The sequence below is a fragment of the Hipposideros armiger genome, unplaced genomic scaffold (genome assembly GCF_001890085.2).
Source record: "Hipposideros armiger isolate ML-2016 unplaced genomic scaffold, ASM189008v1 scaffold_1728, whole genome shotgun sequence".
Classification (NCBI taxonomy): domain Eukaryota; kingdom Metazoa; phylum Chordata; class Mammalia; order Chiroptera; family Hipposideridae; genus Hipposideros; species Hipposideros armiger.
The window spans coordinates 31,184-57,115 of NW_017733078.1; the positions used below are offsets into that span (position 1 = coordinate 31,184).

Sequence of the window (25,932 nt, forward strand, 5' to 3'; positions counted from 1 at the left end):
AGAGAGAGCGGTCATTTTGATATTACACAGAACAAAACACTGAGTCACGATGCAGATGACTTTGGACTTAGGCTTACTGGAAGTGATGAGGAGGAAGTATCAAGTTCTTTAAAAGCCTGAGTAAGGGCCGGCCGAGTGGCTCAGCTGCTTAAGAGCTCGCTTGGGAGCACCAGCTCTGAGTAGCAGGGCTGCGGTTCGGATCCCACATTGAGGGCCAGTGACGCTCGCCCTCTACAGCTAAAATGATGAACAACAACTCGACTTGGAGCTGGGCTGCTGTGAGTCGCCGGTGGCGGTGTAGGCTGCAGCAGGGCTGTAGTGTGCTGCCGTGAGCTATGGGAGTGGCTGGCAGCCAGCGTGAGCGACTGGTAGCCGGTGTGAGCTACCGGGAGCCGCTGTGAGTGGCCGACCAACGACCGGCGACCGATTGCCTTCCTTGGGAAGAGCGCAATGATCATACCAACATGGGCCAGTGAAGCAACGTCCTCCACAACTAGACTGAAGAACAAAACAGCAATTTGTCTACCTGTCTATTCCCCTTCCCTGATTCCCCAACGCTGTTACCCTCCCCCCAATTTCCCAATAAAATCTTTTTTTTAAAAAAAAAGGAGGTTTAGCTTTAAAAAAAAAAAGCCATAGTAAGATATATGTAAGACAGAAGATGAGTGATAAAATCCACAAAAATTAAGGGGCCCATTACTGAAGTAAGGTTTCTAGGAGTCCAATGGCTTGAGACCTGTCAGATAGCTTCTCCAAGGTGCAAGACAAGTTACTGTATTTATAGTATTTACTACTTTATAAGGGAGGCGGGGCACAATGCTTGACAAGCATTTATTTACAAGTTCAGATCAGAGCAAGAGAAGGCTCTGTAACGAGTCCAGGCTGTTGTATAAGCTGTTCTACCACTTCAGCCTTGTAACCCAGTGTTATCAGTTATCTGGAGCCTCAAGCAAGCCCCAACAGGAGAATCATATCACAAATCTTCAGAGTTTTAGAGCAAAATCATGCCGTTTCCTAAAGATCACTATTCTTTTGAGAAACTGATCCTAGCTTGCGATAGGGCCTTGAAAGAGCATGAAGACCTAATCGTGGGAAGCAAGTAACCATGTGATGACCTAAGCTGTCCATGATGAAATGGGTGCCATAAGGTGCAGGCATAGTAGGAACAAACTAACAGTAAGTAGAAACACTATGTAAGATATTGGGCTTGAGGGCCGGCCGAGTGGCTCAGTTGGCTTAAGAGTAAGAGCGCTGAGCAACAGGGCCGCCGGTTCAATTCCCACATGGGCCAGTGACGCTGCACCCAAGCTGAGCTGCCAACAGGTGACAGGATGGCTCAGCTGGTGTAACAACAAGATTGCCTGTTTGATGGTGGCTACGCCCACCTGCAACTGAGACTGAACTCCGCAACTTGAGCTTAGAGGTCATGAACTGCCGACGGGCAGCTAGATGGCTACTGGCACCCTCTACAACGAAGATGGAAGAAAAACAACTTGGCTGATCCCCCCTCCCGAATTCTCCAACTCTGTTCCCCTCCCCCAATTCCCCAATAAAATCTTCTTTAAAAAAACAAAAAAAAAAGATATTGGGCTTTAGTAGGTCCAGAAAACACAGGTAGAAGTATGGCTTTCTTACCTGGGGCATTGTCTTCTTTTTTTCAATCCATATCTAACATCATGGGGGGAGGGGGGTATTTCTTATAACCAGATGAAGGAAGAAGAAAAAACTTAGGTGTAGTTTAAAGTTAGTTCCATTATGTTCTAGAACAAACAGGAAATGGACTGCTGCACAATAATAGCCTGAAAACACCAGTGATGGGTAATTCTCCCAACTGGCCTAACTCTGAGAAGTACAGTCTGGACTGAGAGCTGGCCAGACCTGCAAATCTACAGACTGCCAATACTTTGGAAGATTGGTAAAGGATATGAAAAGCACATGACTGAAAAATTAGTGACAGTGAAGTCTGGGGAATGTATGTAGAGGAACCTCTCAGAATATGCATGTGTATATTATGAGGAAATATGCATCCATCACAGAGAAGGCTCTCAATAGTCAGGTGGCCAAAACGAATCATTCTGAATGTCAATTCATTTATTTCCTCAGCCATCCCAGAGTTTATTCAATAAGCCCTTGTGAAAAATGGCAATGGTGCTAGGGATAGAGGCTTTGTGTGGGCTCAACTACATGGACTTTTCCTCACCACAGTTGATCTGGCCACAGCTACCATTAAGTGCTCAAAGTACCAACAGTCGAGACCAACACTGAGGACCCTGATACAGCCTCATTTCCCAGGGGGATTAGCTAGCCATTGACTCACAGAGGAAGGGTCATTATGCTAGGTTGACAGCATAAGTCATTATGGTAGGTGATTAGGTTCTCGGTACTTCCACTATAGCATCTTTGCCGCAAGCATTTTTGCCAGACATTTTCACTGCGTAACTTGTTGGCCATAAGGCAAACCTAAAAAAGACAAAATTAATGGCTGACAATTTGATGGGGGTTTGATGAAACCTGTTTGGCTTCATTTCTCCATTAATGAATCAACCACCTTCAGCAGACTTAAAATGTATTTAAGCTAGTTGTCAGTTTGGTGTCCTTTCTCCATTGACGAAGTGGTCAACTTAAATAGTTAAATAGTGGTGGTCTTAAAATTGTTAGCATTTCTTCCAGATGATGATGACTTTTGCCCCAAGAGTTAGTTGATTTTTTTTTATTTTGAAATATGCTGCATTGGGAGAAGAAAGAGAGGCACTGTGGGGCCTCTTTGAGGGTGCAGAGTTGAACCCACATTTCCCAGAGAATGAAGACACGTGCTTAGGTACAACCCACAAAATAAAATCAGTTATTTGCATAGTATCACTATGAATCTACACACATTTTGAATGTTTTCAAATATTTTGTATTTCGCAAACTCTTTAATGTTGTTATTCATTTTTAATGTACCTCTTTCATTTGTGATTTTATCTTTTTTTTACAAAAAAAAATTGCCTTATGGCTAATGAAAATGTTTGAAGCAAACATGCTTGTGGCAAAGATGCTATGGTGAAAATACCAGACACGGGTTGAGGTCAATTACACTGACTTCTTCCATCATAGATGGGGCAGCAATTTATCCTCACTGGATCACAAAAGTATTCCAGATAAAATATTCCTTTTTTCTCTTTAAAGCTCCTATTAGCATCATCTCTGTGGACTTATGGCATGATTTATTCATTAACATTGTTTGCCATAAAGCTTACTTCATAACAAAACAAGTGGGACAATGGGCTTATGGCCTTGAAATTCACTGGCCTTACCCCACCCCACCCTCAGAAGCAGCTGGCTTAACAAAATGATCAATTAAAAAGTCAGTTACATGGCCGGCCAAGTGGAGCGATGCTTAAGAACTGGCTTGGGATGCCAGAGGGCCCCGGTTCGGATCCCACATATGAGGGCCAGTGACACTGCCATCTACAGCTAAGATGCTGAACAACAGCTCAACCTGGAGCTGGGCTGCCCTGAGTCGTTGGCGACGGCGTAGGCTGCAGCCCCTGTGGCAGTGGGTTGCCATGGGTACCCTATGTAGCCAGCAGCCAGCATGAGTGGCCGTCCAGAAGCCGGCGACTGATCTGCCTCGCCAGGGAAGAGCGCAATGATGGTGCCAACTTGGGCCAGTGAAACAATGTCCTCTACAACTAGACTGAAGAACAAAAGGACAGCAACTTGTCTGTTCCCCTTCCCTCAATTCCCCAGCACTGTTCCCATCCCCCCAATTCCCCAATAAATAAATAAATAAATAAATAAATTAAAAAGTCAGTTACAGCACCAGTTGGGAGACCATACCTTAAAAGGATAGTGTTCTTAAAGGACATGGTACCTGTTTTAAAACTGTGACCAAATATATGGGTGTAGTTTCTCCCTTGGCCCAAATAGGTCAAAGAATTGTCCTCATCTCAATATCATTCCTAATTATCTACTCACAGCATTTTTGTTTCCCATCCCAGCAGCTTTGGTTTGGAAATTTTGGTTTGCAAATACAAATGCTTCCATATTGAGGGACATAAGAATGGTCCACAGAAACTGAAACTGCCAGTTGACCATTTATTTTGTGCTCCTCATGTAACTAACTGCACAACAGGCAAAAAAGGTTACTAGCTAAAGTGACAGATTCTATTACCAAAGAAAAACTGGGTCGTTGCTATACAACCTATTAGGTAGGACTATGCCTGAAACCCAGGGTATTCTCTGGGATGACGCTTAGTACTTCCATGTCCAACAGTTTAAGTAAATGGAAAACAGTATAAACAAAAAAAAGGGCAAAACCACCGAGGATCAGACTTCTCAGGAATAAAGGTTTTGTGTCACCCCACTAAGTAAAAAGCTTGACCATTTCGGGTCCTGGTTGAGAACAAAGGAAAAATGAAATGGACAGTGGAAAAAGTAAGCTTCAAGTATGCTCTTATGACCAGTGTCAGGACTGCTGATGTTGAGCAACTTTACAATTCAGTCATTAAGTAATAGATATTCAGAAAAGCTGTAACTGAATTTGAGGAGTGATTAACATTGCCCAGAGACAGATACTATAATTATCTTCTAGAAATAGGTAAATGATTATTGAGGTGACTTTGGATCTCCACACTCTGAAGGGACAGTGAGAGAATATTTGCATCTTAAGCGAAAGAATAACATTTTTGCTGTTTTATGGAAATTCAAATGTGTATAAAGTATATGGATGCTAAGCAACTAAAGAACTGGATTGTGTTAATATTTAAGCTATTGTCTCTTGACTTCAAACTCACTCACTTTCTATGTTCCATTTTGTTATGCTAGAACCTCTTGGAGGTGGAGGGGACTAAAAGGCTACAGGACAAAGAAAGGAACCATTCTTTCTGGTTTGCAGCAAAAGTTTTCTACCCTAGGGGCGACAACTGATTCCAGTAATACTAGTTGGTTCCAGTGAAGTTCCTTCCACAGTCCTAGAACCAGCTTCATTGGGCCTCTTCTAAAAAACCAACACCTGCTGGCCAGTACCATCCCCGTCCTCGGGATGTTTAAATATAGAGCCATAGGAGCCAAGATCTTGATGCAACAACAGCAGCTGGCAATGACTTTGTGAGCATTACAGGGCCTCCTCCAAGCTTCTAAATTTTAATAATTCACTGCCATTCCTTTGTTCCCCTAACCCTTTGCATAGTACATGCTTCCTATAGTTACTAATTCAACACTCTTTTGCCTTTTCAGTTGTTTAATAACTGATAACAATTTTTCATATCAAATTAATTCTGTTAAAATAATTACTGTGGTTTGTTTTTTACTAGACCCAAACTGATATATCTATTAATATTACATAACTATGTATAAATGTAAAATCAAACAACAAAATTGGATACTAGGTCTGAGGCCAATTCAAACTGCTAAGAAAAACCTATATCTCAACAGGCTGCACCCATTTGTAAGATGCTATTTATAGACAACAGAATGTTATTAGCAACTTTCCTATAAACACACACATAAAGACATGTGCATATATATTACAAATGACTTACATAGTAAAAAAAGACACTAAATATTTCTAATTTTTCTATTATAAATGAAACTTCAATAAAATTCTTACGTGCACACCTTTTCATATTTTTGTTTGTGTATATATCCCACCATTTAATATTTCTTGAGAACCTGTTATATACAAGCCACCATGTTAAATACTAGGAATACAACTGTGCAACAGACAAATAACATCTCTCCTTTCATAAAACTTGAAGCCTGTCTCCTCAGGATAGATACTACCTTAAGTTGTACCAATCTGCATTCCTACTAACCAGCTTCGGTAAAGGTCTATTTGCTCACAACCCAATGTTTGCCAATGTGATATATAAAAAATTATATTTCACTGTTGTTTTAGAATGTGTACTTTTTTATTAGAAGTAGCAAACGTCTTCATATTTTTCACAGAAAAGTGCTTCCTTATTCACAGCACTTTTTTTTCCCCACTTGATAATGTATGTTTTTAATCTATGACATAATCATACATTCTGCTGAGGTTAAATTAATAACTATAACCATCAAAATGACAAAAATGGCTGAGTCTATCCTAGTTCCTTACATGCATCATTTTTTAATCCCTACAAAGGCTTAATAAAGCAGTATTATTTTTGCATTTTAGCCCACTAGCTTGTAATTGTGAAGTCTGTAAGGACAGAATCCATATTTACTTTGTTTACTTCTGCAATTACAATAGAGTATGAATAAATCTTCACAACAAATTGAGGAGATAATAAGCACGACTACTGTGGACATTTTACAGATGAAGAATAGAAAGATGAAGTAACAAGACTACAACAGCAAGTAAATAGTGGAGCTGGGATTTGGTTCTGTGCAATCTTGGCCAAAACCTATGTTCTTAATCACTATACATATTGCCAAGGTGATTTTAAGACTTTTGTTACAAAACTTTCTTCAAATAAAACTTTTATGACTTTGTTATATTCTTGCTCTACAGGTATTTAACAATTTATGATTAATTACACAAGTAAGTTAAAGATACATGCATTTTAAACAAAAAAAATTAACAAGGGTTGGAATCAAACAGGGAACAATTCACATAGAAAACTGAACTTACACACTTCAGCAAACAACAGAATTGTAGAAGTAGCAAAAAGGGAATATGGACTTCTAAATCTAAATTAAAACAACAAAAATAATAGCAAAAATTTAAATGCCATGTGCTGTCTGTTCTAAAATATTTTATATATATATTAGCTCATTTAATCCTTACAAAAATCTTATGAGGCTGATTCCTATTTTATCGATGGGCAATTTGAGGCACAAAAAAAAGCAATGTGCTCAAGGTCACACAGCTAATAAGGAGATATAAACCCAGGCAGTCTGGCTCTAGAATTTGTGCCAAAATTACTATGCTATACAAATAATAAGTTTATACTGCTAGAAGACACTGACATTGAACTGAAGGGTTTGCACTTTCCAGAATACAGACTACCTTTATAATCCCAGCTTTTGACAATGACCACAGTTTTTGGCTGTAGATTAGTTAATATAAACTCATATATTTTATATTAGTTAATATAAACTCATAATAGTTTTAAAACAATGTATAGCTTTCAGATGAAAGTCTATATTGTATGTCTATAAAGCTCAACACAATGTAAATTGCTATGGTACACAAAAGTTATTTTAGCCATGATAAACCAATGTTATTATACCTCACATTTTCAGGAATGATACTAATAGGAATGAAAAACAGAGTTTAATTTCAATTGCCATCAACAGGACATTTAACACAATAAGTTTTTCTATTTGTATTAATTTTTTTTTCTTTAGCTGAGCCATCCTGCCACCTGTTGGGAGCTCAACTCGGGTTGGGAATCAAACCAGCGACCCTGTTGCTCAGAGCTCACAATCTCGAGTGAGCTCTTAACCAACTGAGCCACTCGACCGGCCCTATTTGTATTAAATTTTAATGTAACAGGAATCCATACTATAACCACTTTATTATAGCAGCTGAGACTCAAAACCATACTTTGAAGACCTAAGATGTCATAAAAAAAATCACTACAGGCATTTTCAAAGATTGGTGTTTATATTACACCTTTCAAGAATTTCCACTCCATTCTAAGCTATGTAGAAATATTTGGAAGCACAATCAAGAAAAGAAATTAATTTATCTCATGGCAATTTAATATCTTAGTCCCACTTCACTGGTCACATCCTATGATTCTGATGATTCAGAAACATGGCTACTCTCTTTCCAAACTATTACAAGCATAAACCTATGCTTTCTAACATACTGCATCTAACATTAGCATTAGATATAAACTCATCTATTTAATGAAAACTGCTATTATTAAACATTGTTAATATTAAAAAAGCATATTGTTCTGGCTAACTAAATAACACATGTTTTATATAATAGTTATGTTATATTTCATATAAAATATCATTTTTTTAAAAATTGACACCCATGTTACATAAATAATGTACCTACACCCATATAACTTGCATATTCTTATCAGAAAATTATCTTAAATGCTGACATTTTGGTGTGTATTAAAGATGTACTAAAATCAAAAGTAATTCAATTTTTTTGGTAAGAAGATATTTAAATAGGTAATTTTTTTAAGAATAAAATATATTAAAAAACATATTATGAATAAAAGCAAAACTGGGATGACAAACTACTAAGCTGAATTACATTTTGTTATACTTAATTGCAATGGACAATTACAAGGAAAAATTTACTATCACTTTTGCTACTTAGAAAAATGGGCATTCTACATTTAACCTATGTAGCTTTTAAGTACTACTACAAATTATGATCTGTAAAAAGCAAACCAAAACGATTTTTCAAAACTCAATGAAAACAATCAATAAAACACACAAGGGTTTACATTCCTTAACTAAATATTATAAATATAGCATTAGGCAAAACAGAAGATTTAGTAATGAAGCAATTTAACACATTTTACTTCATCTTTGATGCCTTATTTCCAAAGAACCATATCCCTGTCTTTAAAACAAAAAAAGATGCAGGCAGCTCCATCAGAATTACACCCTCTGACTCCACTGTTTTAGAAGTGGGAGGGTCTTCTATAAGGCACTTCCAGAACATACCAAGCCTACACTCAACTTAGATGACTACCAATGTGTAGATTCCACAGTAAACTGACAACCCAGAATATCTGTACACCACATACTTTGTCAGAAAGACTAAACTGGAGTTTACTACTTACCAATAGTTATTCAAAGATTTTAAATATAAACATAGTTTTGGGGTACTTTCCCAAAATTATGTATTAATAATATGTAATTATTCATATTATTAATAATTAATAGTGGGTTAATATAGTTGATATATTGGTTAATAATAAACTATCGATACTGATATTGGTATTACTATCAAAACTTATCCAAAGATCAGAGAAATAATGTTTTTGGATAAGTATTGCTAAATAGCAAACTCCAGATTCTTCTTCCTGACAAAATATCTGGTGTATGGATATTCTGGATTGCCAATATTATTTCTCTTACCTAATCTTTGATAATATTTTATGTAATATGTATATCTATATTGCATCCAATTCTATTAATAGTCAAAAATTTATCTATCTATCCTGGGATTAAATCAGACCAATACAGAGCAAAATACCCAAACATTATTTGGGGCCCCAGATAACTGTTCTGATTAAACAGTACTTTGCCATCCAGTGACATTATTATTTAAGGATGTAAAACATTAAATACTCTATATTTTGAAAACTGACACCCATATATGACTTATTAAACTCCCTTTTTTTACTTAGGATAAGCCACCCTGCACATTATCCTTTATTTAAAAATGCACAGTTGCTTAAGAGAAACTTCTGGAGTCTGGGTTCATATAACTGATCACATAGCCTTCGTTCCATTAGCTACAAAAAAGCAAATCTGTGGTTTACCTTTGACTAATAAAAATGATTACATGACATGCACTGGTAAACTTTTAATTCCTCTGCCACTGTTATTTACTTAGTCTTTAGGAGTTCCTTGATTAAACATTTTTATGTTGAAATGTATTTATTTACATAGATGCCATAAGATTTTATGGAACAAGGTGAAATAAGACAGTGAAGTCACTAAAAAAAATTAACCAATAAATGAAAAAATGAATACTTAATGAACATTATGAAAAATCTTACTGAAATTCAACAATGAAAAGCTTACCCTAATAAAGTATGGATATTTATCCATTTGTTATGCAAATATAAACATAAAGTAGCTTCCTTCCAAGTAAAAAGGCTTATTTCAAAATATTTAAGTATAACAATGATCATATTTATAATTCACTTGACAGGATTATTTCAAGTAAAATCTATTTTTGTTATTATAATTTAACAAAGTTCATTTTTTATATTAGAAATAACTATTTTTAAGACTAAAATTAGTAAAGTTTAAAGGATGCTACAAAATGTAACCTGTAATATGTCAAAGGAGTAATCTGTGAAAATGAGATAGATGTATACATATGTGTATAAAGGATACTATCAAATATAGCATTTTATCTTTTTTTGTAAAGTATATGTAAAATACAAACTATTATTTCATGTAAAAATGGTAGGGGAACAAAGGTGCATACTTACCCTTCTCCTCCCATTCTTGTTATCTTTAGGCGAAAATCCACAGAATTCAGACTGGGAGGTTTCCATTTCAAAATATCATCACATCGACCAGGTTTATATTTCTAAAGTAAATTAAAATGATAATAGTTAATAAGAAGCTAAAGAAATAAACATTTCATTATTAAATATAAGATCAATTGCTTTTTATTAAGCAAAATCACTATTTTTTTTCTGAATATAATTTTCATTTTCAACCAATGAGTGAAGCTAGGGCATCTACCTTCTTATTGAAGGCCTTTCTCCTTTCTCTGCCAAAGTATGCAGACCATTGTTTGTGAAAGCCCAGAAAAATAATGAAACTTGTTATTCTTTCCAACCTTTCTATGGCTTTAAGCAAGTCTGATCATTTTTTAAATTTTTTGTTTTTTCTTGTTCAGCTTTATTGTGGGATAATTTATAATGAATAAAATTAACCAATAAATTAGGCAATCAATAATGTGATCGTGTAACCATCACCAACATCATGATACATAGCATTTTAGTCACCTAAAAAGTTTCCTCCTGGCATCTGCAGTCAATTTCCTCCAACCAACTGGCAACAGTGACCTTCTTTCTATCACTATAGTTTTGCCTTTTCCAGAATTCTTAAGAAATTCTTAACATCAGGTTTTTCGATTTATCTATGCTAGTATATATATCAGTAGTCTGTTCCTTTTTATTACTAAGTATAATTCCATTTTATGCACAGACCACAAATTATTCATGCATTTACAAGTCGATGGGTAGTTGGGTTGTTCCCAGTTTCAGGCTATCATGAATGATGCTGCTGTGAACATTTGTGTGGACATGTCTTCATAACACGCAGGTAAAATGGCTGGGTCAAAAAGGGCCAGTGACGCTGCGCCCAAGCTGAGTTGCCACTGAGCTGCCAACAGGCGGCAGGATGGCTCAGCTGGTGAGAGCACGTGCTCCTAACAAGACTGCCTGTTCGATGGTGGGCTACACCCGCCGGCAACTAAAGACTGAACTCAGCACCTTGAGCTGAGCTGCCACCCAGATGGCTCAGTGGATAGAGCGTGCGCTCTTAACAACAAGGCTGCTGGGTTCAAATCCCACATGGAATGGTGTCTATGCCCACCGGCAATTAAGACTGAACTCGGCACCTTAAGCTGAGCTGCTGCCCAGATGGCTCAGTGGATAGAGTGTGTGCTCTCAACAACAAGGCTGTTGGTTCGACTCCTGCATGGGATGGTGGCTACGCCCACCCGCAACTAAGATTGAACACAGCACCTTGAGCTTAGAGGCCACGAGCTGCTGCCGGGCAGCCAGATGGCGACTCGCACCCTCCACAACTAAGATTGAAGAACAACTTGGCTGGTCCCCCTCCCCAATTCCCCAACACTGTTCCCCTCACCCAATTCCCCAATTAAAAAAAAATGGCTGGGTCACATGGTAAATGTATATTTAACTTTAAAAGAAACTGTCAAATTATTTTCCAAAGTGGCTGTAACATTTTCCATTCCCACCAGTGATAAATGAGAAGTTGATTTGCTTCATATCCACCCTAGATCTAGGTATTGTCAGTCTTTTTAATTCTAAATTTTTAAGTGTGTATAATTTTAATTTGTATTTCTCTAATGACAAAAGATGTTGAAGATCTTTTAATAGGCTTATTTGCTATCTGTATATCTTCTTTGGTGTAGTGCCTGCTCAAAGTTTCATCCTTGTTTTTACTGGGTAATCTTATTATTAACCTGCACGAGTTGTTTACATTATATTTTGGGCAATAGCCTTGGTTGGATATATATATATATTGCAAATATTTTCTACCAGCCCTTATCTTGCTTTTTTCATTCTCTTAATTTCTTTTGAAGAGTAAAGTTTTTTATTATTTTAATGAAGTCAAAATCATTTTTCTTCCAGCTTTATTGAGGTATGATTGAGAAATAAAAAATTTAAGGTGTACAACATGTTTTGACATATGTATACATTGTGAAATGATTACCACATCAAGCTAATTAACATATCCATCATCTCACATAGGTACTTTTTTGTGTGCTTGGTGAGAACATTTAAGATCTACTCTCTTAGCAAATTTCAAGTGTACGTTATTAACCATACTCACTATGCTATACATTAAGTCTCCAGAACTTATTCATCTTATAACTGAAAGTTTTTACCTTTGATCAATATCTCCTCTTTTTCTCTACCCCCCAGCCTCTGGTAACCATCATTCTACTCTTTATTATGAGTTCAACTTTTTTTTTAAGATTTCATATATATGTGAGATCATGCAATATGAGGTGTGATCGAACAACATGGTAAATGTCTAAATTTAAAAAAATTTATTACAGTAAAAGACACATTGCCATTAATCCCCTCGAAATACTCCCCCTCGCTTTGAACACACTTATCCCATCGTTCTTCCCACTTTCTGAAGCAGTTCTGGGAGCCCTCTTTCGTGAGTGTCTTTAGCTGCACTGTCCTGGCTGCCTCGATGTCCTGAATCTATTCAAAACGTTTTCCTTTCATGGTCATTTTGACTTTGGGGAAGAGCCGGAAGTCGGAAAGTGCCAGATCCAGTGAATAAGGTGCATGAGGACACACCGTAATGTTTTTATTTGACAGAAATTGCCATATACCACAAGAAATGTGTGACATGGAGTGTTGTCATGAAGGAGGATGAAGTAAAGACACTTACGAAAGAGGACTTCCAGAACTGCTGCAGAGAATGGCAAGAATGATGGGATAAGTGTGTTCAAAGCGAGGGGGTGTATTTTGAGGAGGATTAATGACAATGCGTCTTTTACTGTAATAAATTTTTTAAAATTTGAACATTTACCATATTGTTTGATCACACTTCATATTTGTCTTTCTGTGACTGGCTTATTTCACTTCACGTAAGGCACTCCAGGTTCATCCAAGTTGTCACAAATTGCAGAATTTCCTTCTTTCTTAAGGGTGAATAATATTCTATTGTACAATATATGAATACCATATTTTCATTATTCATCCCTCCACAGACGCTTAGATTGTTTCCATATTTTGGCTGCTGTGAATAATGCTGCAGTAAACATGAGAATGCAGATATCTCTTCAAGATACTGATTTTATTTCTTTTGGATACATACACCCAGCAGTGGGATTGTTGGATCACATGATAGTTCTGTTTTTAATTTTTTGAGGAAACTCCATGCTGTTTTTCATAACAGCTCTATCAATTTACATTCCCACCAAAAGTGCACAAGGGTTCCCTTTTCTCCACATCCTCACCAACATGTCCTCTTTTGACTTTTTGATAATGACCATTCTAACAGGTATGACAATACCTCACTGTGGTTTTGATTTACGAGGTCTGCCAATTAAGTTGGTGAACTTGTTGCAACTATGTTGCTAACCGTTTTTGATATCAGGGGGAATATTCATTATGAATTTGTACCAAGTGGACAGTTAACCAAGTTTACTATTTGAAAGTGCTGAAAACAGGCTGCGTGACAAAGTCAGACGACCTGAACTTTAGGCCAACAATTCATGGCTCTTGAATCTCGGCAATGCACCAGCTCACACGGCACTGTCTGTGAGGGAGTTTTTAGCCAGTAAACAAATAACTGCCTTGGAACACCCTACCTACTCACCTGATCTGGCCTCTAATGACTTCTTTATTTACCCAAAGATAAAGGAAATATTGAAAGGAAGACTTTTTTTTTTTTTTTTAGCTGAGCCATCCTGCCACCTGCTGACAGCTCGGCGGCAGCTCAGCTCGGGCCGGCCATCGAACCGCTGTTGCTCAGAGCTTGCACTCTTGAGCGAGCTCTTAACCAACTGAGCCACTCGGCCGGCCCTGAAAGGAAGACATTTTGATGACATTCAGGACATCAAGGATAATACTATGACAGCTCTGATGGCCATTCCAGAAAATGAGTTCCAAAATTGCTTTGGAGGGTGGACTAGGCACTGGCATTGGTGCATAGCTTCCCAAGGAGAGTACTTCGAAGGTGACCATAGTGATATTCAGCAGTGAGGTATTTAGCACTTCTTCTAGGGTGAGTTTACGAACTTAATTGTCAGACCTCGTATATATCTGATGATTCATGATGTTGAGCATCTTTTCAAAATCATCAATTTTAAATTCTTATAATTTGTGTTTCCAGTGCTCTCTTTAAGGAATCTTTGCCTATCCTGCAAAGGTCTCTGCAATTTTCTACTATGTTTTCTGAAAGAAATCCTATGGCTTTAGCTCTTATTTTTAGGTATATGATCCATTTGCAGTTAATATATTTATATGGTGTGAAGTCAGGATCTAGGTTCACTGTTTGGCAGATGGATATCAAATTGACCCAACACCATTTGTTAAAAATATTATCCTTTTCACACTGAGTTGCCTTGGCACCTTTGTCAAAACCAATTATTTAAAGATACAGAGATATTTCTATTCTCACTAATGTGTTACATTGATAAACATGCCTTTCCTCCTGCTAGTAGCACACTGTCTTGATTACTGTAGCTTTATAACAAGTTTTGAAAAGAAGAGTTTTTTTTCTTTTTTTTTTTTTTAGCTGAACCATCCTGCCACCTATTGACAGCTCAGTGGCTGCTCAGCTCGGGCCAGGACTCAAACTGCTGTTGCTCAGAGCTCAAACTCTTGAGCAAGCTCTTAACCAACTGAGCCACTCGGCCGGTCCTTGGTCTTCTTTTCCAAACTCTCTTATCTAATGCAGCATTTACATTTCCATACAATTTTAAAATCAGCTTGCCAATTTCTATGAAAAATAAGTCTACTGGGACTTTAATTAGGACTGCACTGAATCAATAGATCAATTAGGGGAGAAATAACATCTTAACAATACTGAATCTTCCAATCCATGAATACTACAAATCTCTCCTTTATTTAGTTATTCCTAAATTTCTCTCAGCAATATTTTGTAGTTTTCATTATACAGGTCTTGCATAGCTTTTGTTAAATTTATTTCTACTAATTTAATATTTTGGGGGTATTATCAAGGTAAACAATCAGTTGTGTTCCTATAAAACAGCAATGAACAATCCAAACACAAAAGAAGGCAATTCCATTTACAATGGCATCTACAATCACAAAATACCTAGGAATTAATTTAAGGAAGTGAATAATATGTATACTGAAAATTGTAAAACATTACTGAAAGAGATAAAGAAGACCTAAAAATCGAAATACATCCCAGGTTCAAAGATAGGAAGTATGATATTAGAATAAGAAATATATAGTTCTTCAGGGGTCTTCATCCCCTTTTCTGGCACAGAGCTCCTAAAACCCTTGGAATTTCCGAAGTGATGAGAGTAATAAAGGCCTTTTGTTATGTTAATGATTGGCTTTTGGAAAGCACCTAAAGATGGGGGCTGGCTGTCAGAGAAGCTAACCACTTGATTTGAGGGTTGGAACTTTCAGTACCCCCCCCCAATGCAATTGGGGGTGGGGGGGGCCACCTTGAGGTTGGATCCATCATCAACAACTAATGATTTAATCAATCCTATGTAATGAAGCCTCAGTAAAAACCCAAAACAACAGGGTTCAGAGAGGTCCTGGGTTGGTGGACACCTAGAGATTTGAGGAGGGCAGCATGCCTAAAGAGGGCATGGAAGTTCCACACCCCTTCCACATACCTTGCCCTATGCACTTCTTCCATCTGGCTCTTCCTAAATTATATTATTTTATAAACCAGTAATCTAGTAAGTAAAATATTTCTCTGAGTTCTGTGAGCTGCTTTAGTAAATTAATCAAACCTCCCCAATAAATTTAATTTAAAAAATTAATCAAACCTGAAGAGGGGTTCAGGGTAACTTCTGATTCATAGTCAGTTGGTCAGAAGTACAGGTAACAACCCAGACTTATGACTGGCACCTGAAGTCCAAGAAAGTGGTCGACAGACCCTCCAATCTACAGCCAGTGGGTCAGAAGCACAAGTAACAGCCTGAGTTTGCAACTGATGTCTGAAGTGGGAAGTGGGGGGCAGTCTTGTAGGCCTGAGCCCTCAACCTGTGGAATCTGATACTATCTCTGGGTAGATAGTGTCAGAATTGAGTTGAATTGTAGGATATCGAGCTGGTCGAAGAATTGCTTGTTGGTGTAGAGAAAACCCCGCTCCCACATTGGAATTGGTCTCAGGACACCAACTTAGGAAGACTTTATATTTCTCAGATGCCAGTACTGTCCAAAGCACTCTACAAATTCAAGTCAATCCCTATCAACATTCTAACAGCTTTATTTATTTTATTATTTTATTTTTTTGCCAAAACAGAAGAGTTGATCCTCAACTTCATATGGAGTTCAAGAGGCCCTGATGAGTCAAAAAAATCTTGAAACAAGAACAACAGAGTTGAAGAGCTCACGCTTCCCAACTTCAAAACTTGCTACACGGCTACAGTCATCAGAGTTGCAGACATACGGGCAGAAACATAGACCAATGGAGCAGAACTGAGTACAAAAATAAACCCATACATCAACAGCCAAATGATTTTTTAACAGGGGTGCTAAGGCCATTCAATGGGGAGAGAATATTCTCTTCAACAAATAATGCTGGGACAGCTGTATTTCCACATGCAAAAGAAGGAGCTGGACCTCTACCTCCAACCAACCACATATAAAAACTAACTGAAAGTGGACCAACAACCTAAATATAACAGCTAAAACCATAAAACTCTTAGAAGAAAACATGGGTAAATTTTCATGATCTTGGGTTTGGCAATGTCTTCTTAGATATGACACCAAAAGCATGAATTAAAAAAAAAAAAAAGATAAACCAGACTTCATCAAAATTAAAGAACTTTTGTGCATCACAAGACATTATCAAGTAAAAAGACAATGTATAGGAGAAAATATAAGCAAATCATATATGTGAAAAGAGTTTAATATCCAAAATATATAAAGAACTCATACAGCTCAACAAAAAACCAAACCCAATTTAAAAAAAACTGTCAAAGAACTTGAATAGGCATTTCTCCACAGAAGATACACAAATAGCCAATAACTACTTAAAAGATGCTCACTATCATCAGCCATGGGGGGAAATGCAAATCAAAACCACAATGAGATACCACTTCATACCTTATAGCCACGAGGGTGGCTATAATTTTAAAACATCAAAAGGAAAATAACAGGTATTGGAGGGGATGTGGAGAAATTAGAAGCCAAGTACAGTAAAACCTTGGATTGCAAGTACCGTATTTGCCGGCGTATAAGACGATTTTTGGCCCTGAAAAATATGCCTCCAAGTGGGGGGTCGTCTTATACGCCAGGTACACTTCAGATAGACTGCCCATAGTGCTTGCCCCGTGCCATAGTGGCCTCCCGATGCCCGCCCACTTCATTCCACATACCGTTCAGGCATCAGCAGCGCTGCTGGGTGTATGCTCGGCTGTGTGCGATTTTGCGAGTGTGGTAAATTCGGTTACCGTATATTTCTTTACATATGCATTGAAGATTCGCGATTTTGCGCTATCATGGTGCCTGTTAGAATGTTGAAGAGCTCGCACTTGCGCACTAGTGAGGTCCCAGGGAGATGCTGATGCAAGGGTGGACCAGACTGCTATAGTGACAGGGCGGGCAAACAGGGAGCAGGGACCAATCAAATCAGGCTTTGTATACAGCCAACAGCCAACCACAATACTGCACCATTGTACAGTACAGCATAGAAAATGTCGACCAGTCAAACCCCTATCATCCCTATCATGGCACCAGCCAAAAGAAAGAAGTATGATGCAAATTTTAAACTGAAAGTTATAAACTTTGCTAAGGAAAATAATAATTGTGCTGCTGCAAGACAATATGGAGTAACAGAAAAGATGGTTCGGGACTGGAAATCAAATGAGAAAGCATTAAAGAGTATGCCAAGGGGTAAGTGTGCATTAAGAAGAGGCACCCCACACTGGCCAGAACTCGAAAAACATGTAGCAGACATGGTGGCTCAACATCGCCAAAACGGTTATGTGGTGACACGAAATACAATACGCTTGTTTGCACTTCAGTGGGCCAAATCAAATCTGATATTGTTTTACCTTTTATTTGGTGTGTGGAAGGTGTGCGGAAGAGGGGGTAGTCTTATACGGCGAGTATATAACAAACTCTGTATTTTGAGTGGAAATGTTAGGGGGTCGTCTTATACGCCCAGTCGTCTTATACGCCGGCAAATACGGTAACTGGTTTGCGAGTGTTCCGCAAGATGAACAAACATTTCTATTAGTTGGTGCAAAAGTAATAGTGGTTTGTGCCATTACTTGTAATGGAAAAAACCATAGTTACTTTTGCACCAACCTAATAATACATTTTAACTTGGTAAATGAGCGATGATTTGCAATACGAGTAGTTTGTTCCGGAACGAATTATGCTCACAAACCGAGGTATTACTGTATTTCAATTCAAATTTCCATCCATTTATTTGGCCTGAGAGATTCATTTAGGTAACATATATACTCCTCAATATGATCAGAAATATATCTTAGACTTGCTGAATATAAACTTTTTTATACATGCATGCTAAAACTACAGAATTTTCCAACTGTCAACCCATCAATGAAAACAATCTGACAAGTTAGTCTTTTTTCTAATGAAACATAACTGACAGAAATGTCACAGACCTTTTAGGAAGATGGGTCATTATGGTAGTGAGGAGTGAAAAAGAGTAAGGGGAGAAAGGGGTATAGGCAGCCCACCCCAACCCCACCTCACTCACAGCCTCTGCCAAGGGAATGTAGTACTTACAGACAGACCATTGTTTACTTCTGTTCCCTCTTTATTTATATGACTATGAGTATGAGACCACTTAGAAACCAACACCAATCCAAGTTATTAAATTAAGGCAAGTTTAATGATTGTATAGTTTTAAAATATTCCATAACGGGTACCTAAGGACAAATTCTAAAATGAATTTTAGTATTTAATATATTTGTACAATAAATATTAAATATCCTTTACATTATTCTCTCTGGATATCAAGACTCAATCTTGTCTAATGAGAATATAGTATGTACCAACTCTTCTGTTTTTATGAGCAATAACTCAGAAATTTAAGTCATTCCTCATCTCACTGCACACCAAACCACTTATGTTAATATGAAATACTAGATGATATTTTGGGAAATTTCAAAGCACCTTTATGAAAATTACTGGAATGTATGATAAAAAATTGTTTTAGAAAATTATATTTTTAAAATACTGTAGTTCTCAATTACTGAATTCAACAATGACATAGATTCCATGAGTAAAATATATTTAAATACCTATTAGAATGTAACTTCTACTTCAGCAAAAATCATGTCTAATTACATATAATACTTAGTTCTACTGAAATATTAATAAATCTGATTTTACCAGGTGAGCTGTCAAAAAATTGGGGACTATGTCTGAAAACAATCACCAGTATAACCTGGGATAGCAATTATCATAAAAAATGTAATGAATGTGCATGTCGGGCAACAAAGGAAGATGCTTAGTAAAATGTTTACCAAATGAGAGCAGATCCTGGCTTACAGGTAGAGGATGGCCATGTGCCAAAGTGAAGTCTCTGAAACTCAAATAAAGAGAAAACAAAATGGAGGCAAAAGTGATATTATCTGTTTTATAAAACAGTGGTTCTCAACTAAGGGGTGATTTTGCCCCCCCAAGGGATACTGGGCAATGACTGCATTTTTTTGGTTGTCACACTGGGGAAGGGAGGGAATGCTACTGCCATCTAGTGGGTAGAGGCCAGGGGTGTTTCTAAACATCCTACAATACACAAGGCAGCTCATCAACCACAACAAAGAATTATCCAGCTCAAAATGTCCCTTTTACCTAGTTGAGCAACTCTGATGTAAAGGAAGATAGTAGTACTGATAGCAAAGAGCAGAAGATATTTAGTTCCTCTGTGCCTCTGCTAACTACCTACTTCATGATTTTAAGTAGTTCAAAGTGTGGGGCTTCACCTATCTTGCTTGTAAAAATGCAGTATCATTTTGCTGGCCTAACACAGGATATCTTGATCAGAGATATCTAAAATGCTTTGCAGCACTACTCTGTGACTTCCACTAGCAAAATGTAAGCAGTTATACTACATATTCCAGGCCCTCCACTGAAACCATAATGGCTTCTTCACAAGGATCACACTCTGAAGCCAAGAAAGATCCTTGGCCTGACCATAATACTAGTTTTATTTTTGTTGTTTTTCTAGAATTTAGTTTTAAAGAAAACTGAAGAAATCTTAATTGGTAATGCTACTGAATAGAAGAATAAAACAACTCTAGACTTAGTGACTTGATTAGATCTTTGTCCATATTTCACTGAGAAGCAAATAGCAAATATCTGTTGTGTAAAACAAGACATATAAATAGCCTGTATGGAGGAAAAGTAATTCATTCAACACTAAGTACCTACTGTGTGCCCAATACTATACTAGTTGGAGAAGATATGAACTCAACCACAATGAGGCTTTTAATCTATTCTTCAAGAGAGATTACAGAGGTACTAAAATGAACATAAACAAGAGTTGCTAAGGAAGTACAACAGGGAAACACCAAAATCAGGGCGGCAGGGATAAAGGGAGTTTTCTTAAATAAGAGATGCATGAATTGAATTTTGAAGAACAATTAGTTTGCAAGAAGGTTCTAAGCAATAAGACCAGGAATATATTTGAGTTGAGGGGACGTTTGCTCAAATTTTCTAAGACAAAGTTGGCTCACTACTCCATGCTGTTCTTATTGATGTAGAGAGAGAAGAGCCATTCTCCAATAAAAAAAAGGCAAGGCAATGACTTGGCATTCCATTTCTGAAAAGTCACAAACTTGGTAGAGATGGTAGAGAGAGCTATCAGGGAAAGAAGCAGGGGAAGAAAGCTTGCTGATATTTCTCATTTACTTAGAAAGGTTTTACTACTAATGGAAAATGAAGCTGTGATTTGAGAGTAACATTGTTAAAGAATTGATGCAGTTTCTTGGTTTATTCAGAGTGGAAAAATTACTTAAAACTATATTCAGGTTATTATTTCTATTAACTTATTCATAAGTCCAATTAATCTCTTCTGGCTATTGTTTTAATATAAAATAATCTGTGGCTTATATTCTAATGAAACAATTTTTGAAAAAAACTATAGTTACATAAAGACTTCTGAAACTTCAGCTTTAGTTTCTATATCTGGACAGTTCCACAGAACTACCAGTGATTTTAAAATTTAACCAATAAGGAAAATGGGATAAGGGCAGGTTAAATGAAAACACCCAGTTAATATTAAGACCAGTTAATAGACCTGGGTGAGAGTAGTAGAAAAATGAGTGGCCCTGAAAGCATGCAGTAAATTCCCCCTTTTCACAGATAAGCAGAAGTTAGGACCTGCCCCAAAAATTCCCAAATCACAGTAATACAGAGCTCTTTCTACCATTAACAAAACGTATCATTTGTCCAAAAGCAAATGATGGAAGGTAAAAAGGCTGGGTTAGATGATCTCATGAGATGAGATTATAAAACTGTTCCAAAGGAAACCAATTTTAAGTGAATTGTTTTCTAATTACTCTTAGTCCAGTTTTGCATAGAGTGGTGAGTAGGGAGGGAAAGTGACTAACAAATGGCCTGGCTAGCTGGAAGAGAGAGCTCTTTCTTAATTTCATAAACTTCTTCAGCACCTTAACCACTTAGCCAATCTCCACCACTAAGGCACCACCAACCAGTGAAAGCTTTACTGAACCAAGTATCTGCTCCTATCTTTAGCATTCTCCAAATGCACCCTGACCCTACTCTCTGCTCTGGGTCCACCAAAATACCTCCCCTACTCCATCAGTCTGAGCTCTTTCACCCTATACACCATAATGTAGCTTGCTGCTATGTTGAGTTTCTTCATAGAATGCTAAGCCCCTTTGAGGGAAGAAACCCTATTCATTGTTATTATTTCCAAAATTCAGCAATGTATATGACATACAGTATGCACTCAATTTATTAAATGAAAGAATGTATATTCCACAGTTCAGAATTAACTCTCACTCAATACCCAAGAGTACAGTCATCTAGTATAAAAATCCCATTAACTTTTAGAGCTAGCAGACTCTCAGTTTCTCCTCTTCTCGTGTAGACATGTCTAAATAAAAGCAGTCCACTGACAGGTGATCAAACTCTAGATAACAAGTAACATCTGCAACCTAGTTACTTTACATATCAACTGCATTAACCTCCTTTTTGCTAATTTGTGCTGTATAGTATCACTAAAATAATTTTCTATGCTCTGAGTACTGGTATGAAGAAGAGTATTATGAGATACTAGCAGAATCACACTCACCTAGTCTGACTGGCTTCCCCAAGGAAGCAACACCAACACCTAATTTGATATTCAAAGAATAAATGGGACTAATACAAAAAAGAAAATACTCTGAGGTAGAAAAAAGTTTATGCAAATACGCACTCACACAATATTTCAGTTTGTAGCTTTTACAAAATGAACTGGTCTATTGGTAGAAAGAACCACTAACGTTATCACTAAACTTAGACAACAAAAGGAGAATTAATTTTTTATTATAAATTGACAAAATGTATGCTTTTAAAGATTTCCTGCTAAAATTCTAAATTGCCAAATCAGAAGGGCTGGGAGATGTCAATAATAAGCCCTATCTTTTTGCTGATTCCAATGTGTCCCCAGATGCTAAAATTAGAGTACTAACAAAAATATACATTAAAAAATAGGATGAACAGGGGCCAGCCGAGTGGCTCAATTGGTTAAGAGCTCGCTCAAGAGTGCAAGCTGTGAGCAACAGGGTCGCTGGTTTGATTCCCACATGGGCCCAAGCTGAGCTGCCGCTGCCGCTGAGCTGCCAATAGGTGGGAGGATGGCTCAGCTAAAAAAAAAAAAAAGACAAATAAATTCTGAAAAGCAAAGTGCAAAATAATACATTACTTTTCTTGAAAAGTGGGGTGGAAACAAAAATGTATTAATATATTTATATTTGCTTATAAATGCATAAAGAAACCACAAACTAACAACAATAAATGACTGAGGAGGGGAGAAGAGTGAAAGGGAGACTTTCTTCTATGTATTTTTTAACTATATGTTAAAATTTCTGTACTAGATATTAAAATATAGTTAGAAATTAAAATTAAAAATATACTACTGTAAAACAGAATTTTTAAAAATCTACCACTAATGTTTCAACATTAAACATAAATTAGCAATAAAAAAAGAACTACCCTTAATGCACTGTGCTTACCATGCTTGATTTATACGAAAACTGATTTTGTATTTTACATATTTACCCTTCTGGAATTCACTGATTCTTTCATTTTTTGTGATTATTTATATTTATTTCCCCTTTCTTTGCTACCAATATATCATCACTAACAATGTCTTTTAGTTGTACAGTGACATTATATATCTATATCCAGCTGAGAGTAATTACAAGTTATTCATCTTTAGCTGTTTACTTTGTCAACAAAATTAGATGGAAAAGCAATATTTTATTTATTAAGAAAACTAGAAAAATTATGTTCTCCTTTTTCTTCCTTATACAAAGCAAGCAAAGAATATTTTGCTATGTTCCAAAAGCTGAACAAGAAAAAAATTAAAAATAAGGTGTATTTTCTTTCTTGGCACTTAGCCATTACAATTCTTTGGAAATTATTGTATTTTTCAATAAAAAAATAACACATTTTGGGAAAAGATAGAATGACACTTTTCCAGCCTGCCAGGAAACAGAGCCCTTCTTCAACTGAAGACCTATCAAAATATGCAAGCAAATGTCATGGCAACAGAAGCTCTCACCATGGTAACATCATCCCTGCTACAGAGGAAAACCACTCTAATTCATCATGAACTTCAAGACAAGACATTAGACTAATTCCAATTTTCATTTTACAATCTATCCATAACATTCAATATACCTGGAAGTAGTAAAGATTTAATAAAAACATTAATATTTCACAAGAAAGCAATATTAAAATCAAAGCTGGCTCAATTTACATGCAAACTGATTAATGCAAGAGACATAAAATAAAGCTAACTCACCTTACAGAAAATCAAGATAATGATGAAAACATAAAAGAAAACCAATTATATCACCATGGCTTGAGAGTAAATACTCGACTCAGTATAGAAACAATTACATATTTTACTAATCACTGTATAACTAGTAGATAAAACAAGAAAAGCTTTTTTCTTTTTTTAAATAAAACAAAGAGCCAGCCTCCTCCCATGACTGGTGACTGTTTAACAAGCTGTGCGTCCCCCACAAAAATAGGAGTGCCTTTCTGTGCAGTCTCTATCCCTTGCACAGCCCCTTCAGGTGGCCTTCACCAGATCTCTGAACTGGGTTGGGGGCTACCCTGGCAATCACTGCCTAGTCCACCCACCCCTCACTGCACCTGCTCCAGAACTTGGGCCTGGACCAGAGGGTTCAGTGGGAAGAGAAGGCATTAGTAGGAGGGGGAAAAAAGAAAAATAATAAAAAAGTATAAACAGACTTAGCTTTGGGACTTCAAACCACAAGAGAAATTACATATAAATATATATAAGTATATAATCTACCATATGTGATGGAAAGACTTTGTTTTCTTTTTCCAAAGAAATAAAATGGAGAAAGCCTCTTGAGTGAAGGGAAAAAAGAAAAAAAGAAAGAAAATACTTTCAAGATTTTTATTATTACCTCCATTTTATAAATCATTATATATAATAATAGTTTTTATTTCATAGTGATGGATTATTAATGGCACAAAAATTATTATCTAGAAACATAAGTGTCTCCATATGACAACAGTAAAATCAAGTATGATTTTAAAAGGTTAGAAATTAATCAAGTGCCCCAAATAAAAATTTAATATGCTACATAAATCATTAAAATCTGCTTGTAAAAGCTAGTAAATAAGTCTTATTAAGTTTGTAAGTTAAACTAAAAGATTTAACATCTGTCAAGTAAAAGATCTACTACCTATAGCGTATTAAAATGCCAAATGGCCATTTTAAAATACTCATTTTTAGGTGACAAATCACAAAAGATTAGCAATTCAAAATGTCAATGAAATAGTAAAATTGAAAACAATATGTGTAAGGGTCTAATAAAACCTAAATGGTTTGGGGCAGCCTGTTAGCTTAGGTGGTTAGAGCGCAGGCTCATAACACCAAGGCTGCCGGTTCTATTACCACACGGGCCAAGCAGCTGCACCCTCCTCAACTAGATTGACAACTACTTGATTTGGAGCTGATGGGTCCTGGAAAAACACAATAAAATTTCTTCAAAAAAAAAAACCAAAAAATGAAACACCTAACTGGTTTATGTATAGACTAATAACCAGGTGGAAAATTCAATTTGAAAATGCTTCTTTTTAAAAATGATCACTTCGGTTTGATTAAAGTTTGAACCTTAAACCTTAGAATATAGGTTTATATTAAAAATAAACAGCTATTTTTTTCTTTGAAGAAAATACCCATTTTTCTCAAAATATTTAAATATTTTGTCAAGTATAGCTTATACTTCAAATTTTTAAAAACACTGAATAAAATAACATAATTAAGTCACCTTCAAGTAAAAATACGTTATTTCTGCATTAACAACGAAACACATGGGGAAACCAAAAGGCATGATAAAGAAGAGAGTAAACTGGCTTCAAATCTAATTCTGGTCTTTAACCTGAAAGCGAGGGGAAATTGCTAAAGTTTAAGGAAGAAGATCACTCTGGATGTAGCATGAAGGAAATATTGGAGGATGACAAACCAGATGTTGCAGGCCCAGTCAGGAGGCCACTACAGTGGTCCAGGCAAGAGGAAATGAATGAATGATCTCACTTATACGTGGATTCTAAGGAACTGAATGGATGGGAGAAGTGGATGGAGATAGTCTCAGAGACACAGAGGAAGAACTGAGGGTTG

The 25,932-nt window shown here is 36.6% G+C and overlaps 1 long non-coding RNA gene across 1 annotated transcript in view; it reads right to left on the reverse strand.

Moving 5' to 3' along the window:
* The window catches only part of LOC109378089 (uncharacterized), a 52,379-nt gene that overhangs the window by 17,861 nt on the left and 8,586 nt on the right, over positions 1-25,932 (reverse strand). Inside the window, exon 2 of the long non-coding RNA XR_002122955.1 lies at positions 10,113-10,213. This is a non-coding gene — a long non-coding RNA (uncharacterized LOC109378089). The remainder of the gene's footprint in view (positions 1-10,112; positions 10,214-25,932) is intronic.